The 11,291-nt window shown below is 37.2% G+C and overlaps 1 long non-coding RNA gene across 1 annotated transcript; it reads left to right on the forward strand.

Moving 5' to 3' along the window:
- The first annotated feature begins 1,033 nt into the window (after positions 1-1,033).
- On the forward strand, positions 1,034-10,763 carry LOC117282275. Its single transcript, XR_004512984.1, has 3 exons — positions 1,034-1,117; positions 3,533-3,593; positions 9,051-10,763. It is a non-coding gene; the product is annotated as an uncharacterized LOC117282275 (long non-coding RNA).
- Positions 10,764-11,291: the final 528 nt, after the last annotated feature.

An 11,291-nucleotide genomic window follows, 5' to 3' on the forward strand; every position in this document is an offset into this window, starting at 1 on the left:
TGTAAGGGTAAATCAAGATAATTGTGAAATCATGCACTTGAGAGCGTTTTGAAATATCAGTATTTCGGAAAAATGCATTTTCATCCACTATAAATATCGTAGTATATTGCATGGTTTCATACATTATGTAGAGAGTTTAACAGGATAATATATGCAAGAGTTTATGACGTGAGAAATTTCGGAAATAAAATGCCCCGTATAATTATATAATGATTTACTACGCTATCAGTGGTATTCAGTCGTAAGATATTTCCGACGGCCAAACCGTGCTTAACTGATCATAACGATGCGTAGAAGTCGTTTGCGCACACCTATCATAATGTACAATCACAACCTAACATTTGCATAAATTACCGAACTTGGCCCCCTCCAAGGTACAGATGGATACGCAGTAGTCTACTGCGCAAACCTAATCTGACCAACCTAACCTTACCTAACCTAACCTAAGTTAACCTAACATCAGCGATCCAAGGGCCAGCACCCTGGTTTACAGGTGGGTGCGCAGTAATTCATTGCGCAGACCTAAGAGTGATGTCATTTACGAAGCTGCTATTTAACTGAAAGTAATATAGGACTGCCGTAACGTGGAATATAAGTCGAAATATGACGCTATGTATAAAATCGAGCTTCTTAACCGTTTTCCACCCATAATATAAATTTGTGTTGTTATATTCCGAGGTTTTATTGCTACGTGATAGCCTAGATTGTGTCGAGAACGCCACTCCAACCTCAAGAGTTTTTGAATCCCCCACGGTAATATAAATGATTACTGAATATCACATATTTTGGCATTATGCTGCCCTCCAATGGCATAACTTTATGACGAAAAATCTTTGTTGTCCGTGAAATCGTTCCTTTGTTTCTCGTATAGGGATACGCGACCATTTGAGTGAGTTGTGGGCATTTGTTTCGACCGAATTTCCGTTCGTGGATAGTAAGTAGAATAATATTATACACGAAAATGAGTAAAAATTAGGTTGAAAAATTACCGTCCTGTAATCCGACTAATATTCGAATGTTTCTGTTTCAGTCAGTTTAAGAGGTTGGCCGCCCTGTCAGTGTGACCTATATATCCGGTGTGCACCATCAGGGTTGGTTTCCTTCCTGATATGAAGAGGTATTTATAAATAATAAGAGGGTGTTATGTGTATGTTTGTATACATATATGTACATGTTATGAATAATTATGTGCCTGAAAGTATATATTAAAAAATTCAGTGAAATTGTGCAAATGGTAGGTGTTAATGTGTGTATTATCCTGGACCGAGTAATGGCCAGTGCACGAAATTTTACAAACATGTTTTTCTTCTGTTCCACAACGATATCGAAGTTTTTTCCCTTTGATCCATGAATCTGAAATATGTGTGAAAAAGAATACACGATTACGTACAATTATTGATTGAACGAAATTAGGTACTTGTAATAATAGTGGCTGTGTAGTTAAAGTCAATGTGTCTTTGATTTAATTCCTGCATTATTATTAATAATCTCTTGTGCAGTGTGCACAGTGATTTACACAAAATGTGATTTAGTGTTTATATGGATAGAGAGTGTATTAGATTTTATGAGTGTATATTTGTTATGAGAAGAAAAGGGGGTGTAGTTTTGCTATGTATCCTCTGAATTTTACAGGTATGCGTAGGTTATTAGTCAGAATGACAAACTTTTATTTTGCATTAGTAAAGTACAACTAAGAAGAGGGTGCAAAATTAATTTCTAATTCCTATTGAAGAATTTATTTTTTGAACTTTTGTCTCATTTCTGTGTGACAATTGTGGGTATGATGTATGTTGGTATGGACACAATAATGTCGAGTGTAGACTGCAGCTACAATTCTATAGTGTGACGTTATGCTTTTGTGAAATATTTATAAAGTGACATGTATCGGGTTTTGCAGAATATTAATAATATTTTCAAGAATATTAAACTCTCCATTCGCCCACAAATGATTCAAAAGTTTCCCCTTTTATGCACATATCATGTTTCATGAAGAATTCTTGCTTATAACATGGTTGTATGCTAAGTTAGACACATGTTGTCGCTGGTATTAAGCTGGCAATCCTCTTCAGTGACAGTGAAAACGGTGCGCAGTGTTGTGTTATGTATGTGTTATAGCATGAAGAATGATGGCAAGTGATTTGTATGTTAGCTGTGTATTTCGGTGTGAAATATAACTGATTGCCTTCTTGCCATCTGAACTTCCAGGTTTACAAGATCTAGCAGGTAGTATAGAGAATGAGGGGATTATTTTCCTTCCATTTATTAAAGTGCTAACTTGATCATATTATTCACAGGAAAGCAGGAGGTGTTACAGCTGACATTCCTTTAATTGTAATTTATAGTTTGGACTAGAACATATATAGTGATGTGATGGTTTCTTGTTTTAATAGTTAGGAAATTGTTGAAGGATATTTTCTAATGTTCAGACTGTAATCAATGATTTCCCTATCTAATATTTGAGCAATAATATTGAGGGGTGGATACCTTTAATATAGAGTATATGTATATCGTTCACATATCGAAAAACACAACAATGTTAATAATGGAAAAATTTAAAAATAGAATATTCCGGGAAATGTGTGAGATTGTAAGAGTCAATTTAGGTAATTGTGATAGCATGCACTTGGGAGCGTCTGCAATTAGTATATTTTGGAAAAATGAATTTAGGACCATTATAAATATCGAATATATGGAAGGTTTCATCAATTACGTAGTGAGTATAACAGAAAAATATAAGGAAATATTTATCTTGTGAGAAAATTCGGAAATAATATGTCCCGTATAAATATATAATGATTTTATGAGCTTCCTGAGACATTCAATCATAAGATATTGCCGACGGCGAAACCGTTCTCAACTGACCATAACGATGCGCAGTAGACATTTACGCACACCTATCATAATGTACACTCACAACATAACATTAGAGTAAATAACCGAGCTTCGCCCCCCTCGAAGATACCGATGGATGCGCAGTGGCCTTTTGCGCAAAATTAACCTAGCATAACCTAACCTAACCTAACTCAACCTATCAGTGAATGGTACCCAGGTTTACCTTCTGAGTTGCTGTTGGATGCGCAGTAGATCATTGCGCACATCTAAGGGTGATGTCATTTATGAAGCTGCTATTATACCGAACAAAATATAGGACTGTCGTAACCTATAATGTAATAGAAAATATGACGTTGCTACGTGATAACTTAGATTGTATCGAAAACGCCGCTCCCACCTCACGAGTTTGCGAATCCCCCACGGTGATACAAATGACTACTGAATATCACATATTACAGCATTTTGCTCCCCTCCAATTGCATAACATTATGACGAAAAATCTTTGTTATCAGTGAAGACTTTATCTCTTTTTCTTTAATGAATACGCGACGAATTCAGTGACCGCTTGGCATATGTTTCGCCCGAATTTACCTTCCTGCATAGGAAGTAGAATGTAAATTATACACGAATATGTGTAAAAAAATAGGGTGAAAATTTACCGTCCTGTAATGGAAGTGATAATGGAATATTTGTGTTTCAGTCATGTTATGCGGTTGGCTGCCCTGTCACTGTGACCTAAATATCCGATGTACAACATCAAGGTACGTTTCTTTCCTGGTATAAAGACGTGTTTATAATGTTATGTTGGCAATCCTGTTCAGTGAGAGTGAAAAAATGCACGGTGTTGTGTTGAGTATGTGTTATAACGTGAAGAATGATGACAACCGATTTTTAAGTTAGATGTGTATTTCGGTGTGATAGACAATTGATTGCATTCTTGCACATTTGAACTTCCAGGCTTACCTTTGCTAGCAGGTAGTTTTCATCATGAGGGAATTATCTTCCTTCCATCTATTAAATTGCTAACAGGATCACATTATTTACATGAAAGCAGGAGTTGTTGCAGCCGACATTCTTGTAATTGTATTTTCTAGTTTAGTCTAGAACAGTGTGGGCGAACCCGCACCCCGAGGGCCGCATGCGGCCCTCTTTTTTATTTTGTTGGCTGCCCCCCTTCTTACTGATTAAAAATGTTATTTAAACATTAGAAATTGTTGTATACCCTTCCTACTGTTTTAAGTTTAAATAACAGTAAACAGAATAAATCATATTTGTAAAATTCAAGGAAATGCCATCAGCAGTGTTGGCAACATCAATACATAACAGAGTGACCATTGCTAAACATTATTTTATTCCCGCTGCCCTGCAGGTTGTGCCAAGGTAATTTTTAACGGGACACCGCTAACATCATCGATATTGCCCATCAGATTGCAGCACCTTACAATCTTCATTTCTCCTATAACGGCCACTACGATAATAATCTTAATTTTTTGACCATTATAATCTGTGGCGTGCATGCTGCAATTTTCACTTTCATTCAGTACTACCTAAAATGGCGGAACTAACGAAACGACTTGTTTAAGAAGAGAAACGACAATTTCAGTCCTCGTGGCAGGAAAGTTACTTTTTTGTTGAACATAATTAATAACCACTGTGTGTTATCTGTTCTCAAGTCTTAAGTGTTTCCAAGAGGTTTAATTAGAGTAGACACTATACCTGCTTGCCTAAATCAAAATACTACCAATACCGAGGAAGTTCCAGGAGTTGTGTGTTTAATGATTTGAAGCTGAAATTATCTAGGCAGAAATATATCTTTCAGCAACCATCAAACACTGCTGTTTTGAAGGCTTCTTATGTGGTATGATCAGAGCTAAATAAAAGTAAAAATTCTTTTAGGATGGTGAGCTCATTAAACGATGTCTTGTAAAAATGACATCTTCATTTGGAGATATTAAGATGGCTAAAAATTTTGAAACAGTGTCCTTGTCTCATCAGACAGTAAGTAGAAGAATTAATGATATGGGTAGTGAAGTTTCAGGTATTCTCAAGGGCATTTTGGAAAAATGTGGATTTTACTCTATAACTCTAGATGAAAGCACAGATATAGCTGACATCAGCCAGTTCCTTATCTTTGTCAGAACAATAAACGACTAATTTGAAATTCATGAAAAACTGTTGGAATTAAAATCATTAGAAACCAGCACCAAAGGTATTGACATATTCAACGCACTGGATAATATCGTTTCTAAATATGGAGGTTTCGGGAAGTGCTCTGGCATTGCAACAGATGGAGCTAAAGCAATGGTTGGTCATAGAACTGGGTTAGTAGGACTGTGTAAAGAAAAAGGCATACATTGTTTGTTTTTCCACTGCATTAGCCAGCAGGAGGCTCTCTGTGGAAAAATTATAAGGCTCAGTGGGACAATGAAAACTGTTGTAAATACTGTAAATTTAATAAGGGGTGGCAATAAAGCCCAGAGAGACAGGGAATTTATTGCATTCCTGGACAATTTGGAAGCTGAATATGGTGACATTTCATTGTACTGTGAAGTGCCCTGGCTAAGTGCTGGAAATTGCCTGCAACAGAATTTCTGGGTTGAGGAATGAAATTCTTGCTTTTCTCAGAAATGAAAACATTGGGCATGAGTATCAAGAAAAACTGGAAAAAATCCAGTTTTTAAATAATCTTGCTTTACTGACAGATTTAACATCTCATCTAAATGCTTTAAACCTAAAACTACAAGGCAAAAAACAAAATATCTCCCAGCTTTATGGACATATTGAGGGCATCCGCAAAAATCTTGATGTAATGCAAATTGCACTTAAGGCAAATAATACAGCACACTTCCCATCTTGTCAGCAGCTGAAAGAAGAAGAAGAAAATGACACAAAATTTAGTATGTTTCATGAAATAATAATTGATATCAAGAAAGAGTTCCAGGACAGATTCCAGGATTTTGACCCCCTAAAGCCAAAACTTGCACTGTTCAATAACCCCATGGAGATTGAAGTGAGTGAGGTGCCCTGCGAACTTCAAATGGAAATTTGTGATCTTCAGGCAGACCCATTCTACCAGACTAAAAAGAGTGATGTCCCTGAAATTTCCTGGAACCTGATTTCTAAAGAACGTTTCCCCAAACTGCTTAAATGTTCTCTGCAAATGTTATCGCTGTTTGGCAGTACATATGTGTGTGAAAGTGCTTTTTCTGCCCTAAAACAAATTAAATCAAAAACGAGAAATCGCATTGAAAGTGCTTCACTGGAATCAAGCCTGAGACTTTGCCTTACTGAACTTACAGTGGACATTGAAAAAACTTGTATCAGAAAATCAGTGGCAATCATCATATTGACTTCTCGACTGTAAAATAAAGTGATATATTAAATTAGTGAGCTATATGTAATTCGTTTTCTTTCTTTAATGTCTCTGGCCCTTACTTTCCTATACAAAAATTTGACTGGCCCTCGGGTAACTAAAGGTTGGACCACACTGGTCTAGAAGATATATAGAGATATGATGGTTTCTTGACNTTGGCCCTCGGGTAATTAAAGGTTGTGAACCGTCTGAAGACGATTCAAAGGGTTCGCCCCGTGAAAGGCGTCGTGGAATAGCAGTCAACCACAGCCAATGCTCATATATTTCTTGTAATGTTCTTTTTAAAGATGTCACGTGACCCTCCCCCTCTTTTTTCCTTCCTCCTCCTCTTGTCGTGGCAAGATGACACGAACGATCGCTCTCTTTCCCTGGGTGGCGGTCGTGCAGGGTGGTTGTCCCTGCTCTTAGAAATTTCTGTTTGGTTTCCTTTTTTTTTTCTTCAAAATTAAATTTAGTTTTGGAAGTCAGCGCGGTGTGTCCCGGGAGAGGGCCCCTTTGCTGAGCTATGGAGCAATGGCGAGGCAAAGGTGTTTTTTATAAATATATACGTATGGGTACCCTGTGACTACGTATACACATGTGAGTATTATTATTTTTTTTCTTTTCTTGCTTGGTGAAATTAAATGGGCGGTGCCCCATGAGAAAGGTACTGGCTTGAATGACCGGAGTGGGTCATGCTAGGTTTCTTGTAATATCGTTTCTTGTATTCATATCATATGTTTTATTTCCTTTATTATTGTTAATGTATATTTATTTCGTTATTATATTATTGTATTGTTAAACTCAGTCAGCATTGCTCTCGAATTGTGCGTGTATTTCCCACAACAACAAGTGAATGAACTCCTCCCCCTTTCCCTCTCCTGAAATTTCGGACTGGTTACAGTCCGGGTAAATAACGGTTCACAGGAGAGAGGAGAGAGGAGAGAAGAACCACACTGGTCTAGAAGATATATAGAGATATGATGGTTTCTTGACTTAATAGTTAGGAGATGGTTGAAGGATATTTTGTTAGGTTCAGAACGTAACCAGTGATTTCCCTATCTAATATTTGGGCAATACTATTGAGCGATGGATACCTTTGATATAGAGTATATGTATATCGTTCACATATGTCGAAAAACATAATAAAGTTAATAATGAAAAACATTTGAAAATAGAATATTTCGGAAAATGTTTCAAATTGTGAGAATAATTAATCTAATTGTGATATCATGCACTTTGGAGCGTTCTGCATTGTGAATATTCCGAAAAAAATGCATTTAGGACCATTATAAATATCGAAATATATGCAATTTTGAATAAATTACGTAGTGAGTATAACAGAAAAATATTGTAACGTGTTTCCTCGTTACTGAATCCCACTTCTGACACCAGTGTAACGTGTTTACGTTACTGAAGACGCCGTAGAGATGGTTAATTGGTTTATTTAACAATCTACAACTAACGGCTATAATTAATGATCACAATATTACGGGTTTCCACACTTTACAAACCCTACAACAGAATCTCTTAACACAATCTTCACTTCTCTTCACGTACTAATAACGCGGGAGCTATACAAGTCTCCCCGAAATACACACTCCGAGTATAACTGTACTACAGCACTCACTATGTCTGGAAAGCACACAATAAGTCTTCCGCTCGCTGACTTCTTAGCTATCGCACCCTCCCGGGCTGCTATGTTTCGACTCGGCGACTGTTACTTTATAACTGACTGTGAATAGCCTTCGCTGCTTCTTAAGTAGCCTCGATCGGACAGTTGTTGCCTGGTGCCTTGTTGCTAGCCACGCTGTCCGGAGTTGTTAACGGCTGCCTAGTAACCGCGATATCCCCGGTGACGTCACCGCGTTGACTTGCGTTGCCTAGCGACCAGGATGCTAGGACTCGGCTAACATCGGCTCGCTTCGGCTTCGCTCGGCGCATCACGGCTGGCGGAGGGTGGGGGGGGAGGGCTCATAGCTCAGCATGTCACAATATATGGAAATGTTTAACATGTAAGAAAATTCGGAAATAATATGTCCCGTATAAATATATAATGATTTCATGAGCTATCTGAGACATTCAATCGTAAGATATTGCCAACGGCTAAACCGTGCTCAACTGACCATAACGATGCGCAGTAGACATTTGCGCACACCTATCATATTGTACACTCACAACCTAACATTAGCGTAAATTACTGAGCTTCGCTTCCTCCAAGATATAGATGGATGCGCAGTGGCCTACTGCACAAACCTAACCTAACCTAACCCAACTCAACCTAACATCAGCGAATGGTGCCCAAGGGTACCCCATGGGTTGCAGTTGGATGCGCTGTAGTACATTGCGCACACCTAAGAGTGACTTCATTTATTAAGCTGCTATTTCACCGAACGTAATATAGGACTGTGGTAACATGGAATATAATTGGAAATATGACGTTATTTATAAAATTGAACGTGTGGATAGATTTTCCAACCATAGTATCAATCTATGCTCTTATATTCCTATGGTATATTGCTACGTGATAGCTTAGATTGTGTCGAAAATGCCGCTCCCACCCCACGAGTTTGCGAAACCCCCACGGTGATACAAATGACTACTGAATATCAGCTATTATGGCATTATGCTGCCCTCCAATGTCATAACGTTATGACGAAAAATCTTCATTATAAGGGAAGTTGCTCCCTTCTTTGTCGTGGATGGATCCGCGACCAATTCAGTGGCGGTTTGGCATTTGTTTCGCCCGAATTTCCCTTCCTGAATATGAAGTAGAATATAAACTATACACGAAAATGTGTAAAAAAAATATGGTGAAATATTACCGTCCTGTAATGCAACTGATAATGGAATATTTCTGTTTCAGTCATGTTACGCTGTTTGCTGCCGTGTCACTGTGACCTAAATTTCCTGTGTACAACATCAAGGTAGGTCTCTTTCCTGGTATGAAGAGGTGTTTGTAAATAATAAGACGGTGTTATGTATGTATGTTTATATACATATATGTTCCAGTTCTGATTAATTATCTGCCTGAAATTATATCTTAAAAATTCAGTGAGATAGTGGAAATGGAAGGCTTTAATGTGTGTATTATCTTGGAGCGAGTAATGGAGAGTGCAGCAAATTTTACGAACTTGTGTTTCTTCTATTGCACAATGGAACCGAAGTGTTTTCCCTCTGAACCATGAAACTGAAGTATTTGTGAAGGAAGAATACACCATTACGTACATTTATTGATTAAACGAATGTAAGTGTTTGTAAGAATAGTGGGTGTGTAGTGAAAGTCAATGTGTCTTTGAGGTTATTCTTACACTATTATTAATAATCTCGTGTGAAGTATGTACAGTGATTTGCACAAAATGTGGTTTAGTGGTTATATGGATAGAGAGTGGATTAGATTTTATGAGTGCATATTTTGTATGAGAGAAAAGAGGGAGTGGTTCTGGTATGTATCCTCTGAATTTGACAGGTATGAGTAGGTTATTGGTCAGAATGATATACTTTTTTGCATTAGTAAAGTACTAGTAATAAGAGGGTGCAAAGTGAATTTCTAGTTCCCATCGAAGAAGTTATTTTTTTAATTTATATCTTAGTTCTTTGTAACAATGGTGGGTATAATGTATGTTGTTTTGGTCACAATAATGTGGAGTGTAGACTGAAGTTATAATTCTCTAGTGTGACGTTATATTTTTGTGTGTAAGTTATACAGTGACATGTATGTTGTCTTGTAGTGTTTTCAAGAATATTAAGATCTCCATTCACCCACTATGGATTTAAAAGTTTCGATTTTTATGTACATATCATGTTTCATGAAGAATTCTTGCTTATAACATGGTGGTATGCTAAGTTAAACACATGTTGTCGTTGGTGTAATGCTGGCAATCCAGTTCAGTGACGGGGAAAAGGGTGCACAGTGCTGTGTTGAGTATGTGTTTTAGCATGAAAAATGATGGCAAATATTTTGTAAGTTAGATGTCTATTTCGCTGTGATAGACAACTGATTGCATTGTTGCCATGTGAACTTCCAGGCTTACATGTGCTAGCAGGTAGTATAGAGAATGAGGGGATTATTTTCCTTCCATCTATTAAAGTGCTAAGAGGATCACATTATTTACAAGAAAGCAGGAGTTGTTACAGCTGACATTCTTGTAATTGTAATTTATAGTTTAGTCTAGAACATATATAGTGATGTGATGGTTTCTTGTTTTAATAGTTAGGAGATTGTTGAAGGATATTTTCTTAGGTTCAGATCTTAATCAGTGATTTCCCTATCTAATATTTGAGCAATAATATTGAGGGGTGGATACCTTTGATATAGAGTGTATGTATAACGTTCCCATATGTCGAAAAACATGTTAAAGTTCATAATGGTAACATTTGAAAAGAGTTTATTTCGGGAAATATTTGAAATTGTGAGAGTCAATTAAAATAATTGTGATATCATGCACTTGGGAGCGTTCTGCAATGTGAATATTTAGGAAAAAATGCATTTAGGACCAGTATAAATATCGAAATATATGCAAGGTTTCATAAATTACTTAGTGAGTATTACAGAAAAATATATGCAAGTGTTTATCATGTGAGAAAATACGGAAATAATATGTCCCGTATAAATATATAATGATTTCATGAGCTATCTGACACATTCAATCGTAAGATATTGCCGACTGCTAAACCGCGCTCACCTGATCATAACGATGCGCAGTATACATTTGCGCACACCTATCATAATGTACACTCACAACCTAACATTAGCGTAAATTACCGATCTTTGCCCCCACCAAGATACAGTTGGATGCGCAATGGACTACTGAGCAAACCTAACCTAACCTAACCTAACCTAACCCATCCTATCTTCAGCGAAGGTACCCAAGGGTACACCCTGAGTTGCAGTTGGATGCGCAGTAGTTCATTCCGCACACCTACGAGTGACGTCATTTATGAAGCTTCTATTTCACCGAAAGTAATATAGGATGTCGTAACATGGAATACAATTAAAAATATGACGTGTATAAAATTGATCGTGTGGATAGTTTTTCCACCCATAATATCTATCTATGCTCTTATATTCCGATGGTATATTGCTACGTGATGACTTAGATTGTGT

The sequence above is a fragment of the Cryptotermes secundus genome, unplaced genomic scaffold (assembly GCF_002891405.2).
Source record: "Cryptotermes secundus unplaced genomic scaffold, Csec_1.0 scaffold705, whole genome shotgun sequence".
Taxonomy (NCBI): Eukaryota; Metazoa; Arthropoda; class Insecta; order Blattodea; family Kalotermitidae; genus Cryptotermes; species Cryptotermes secundus.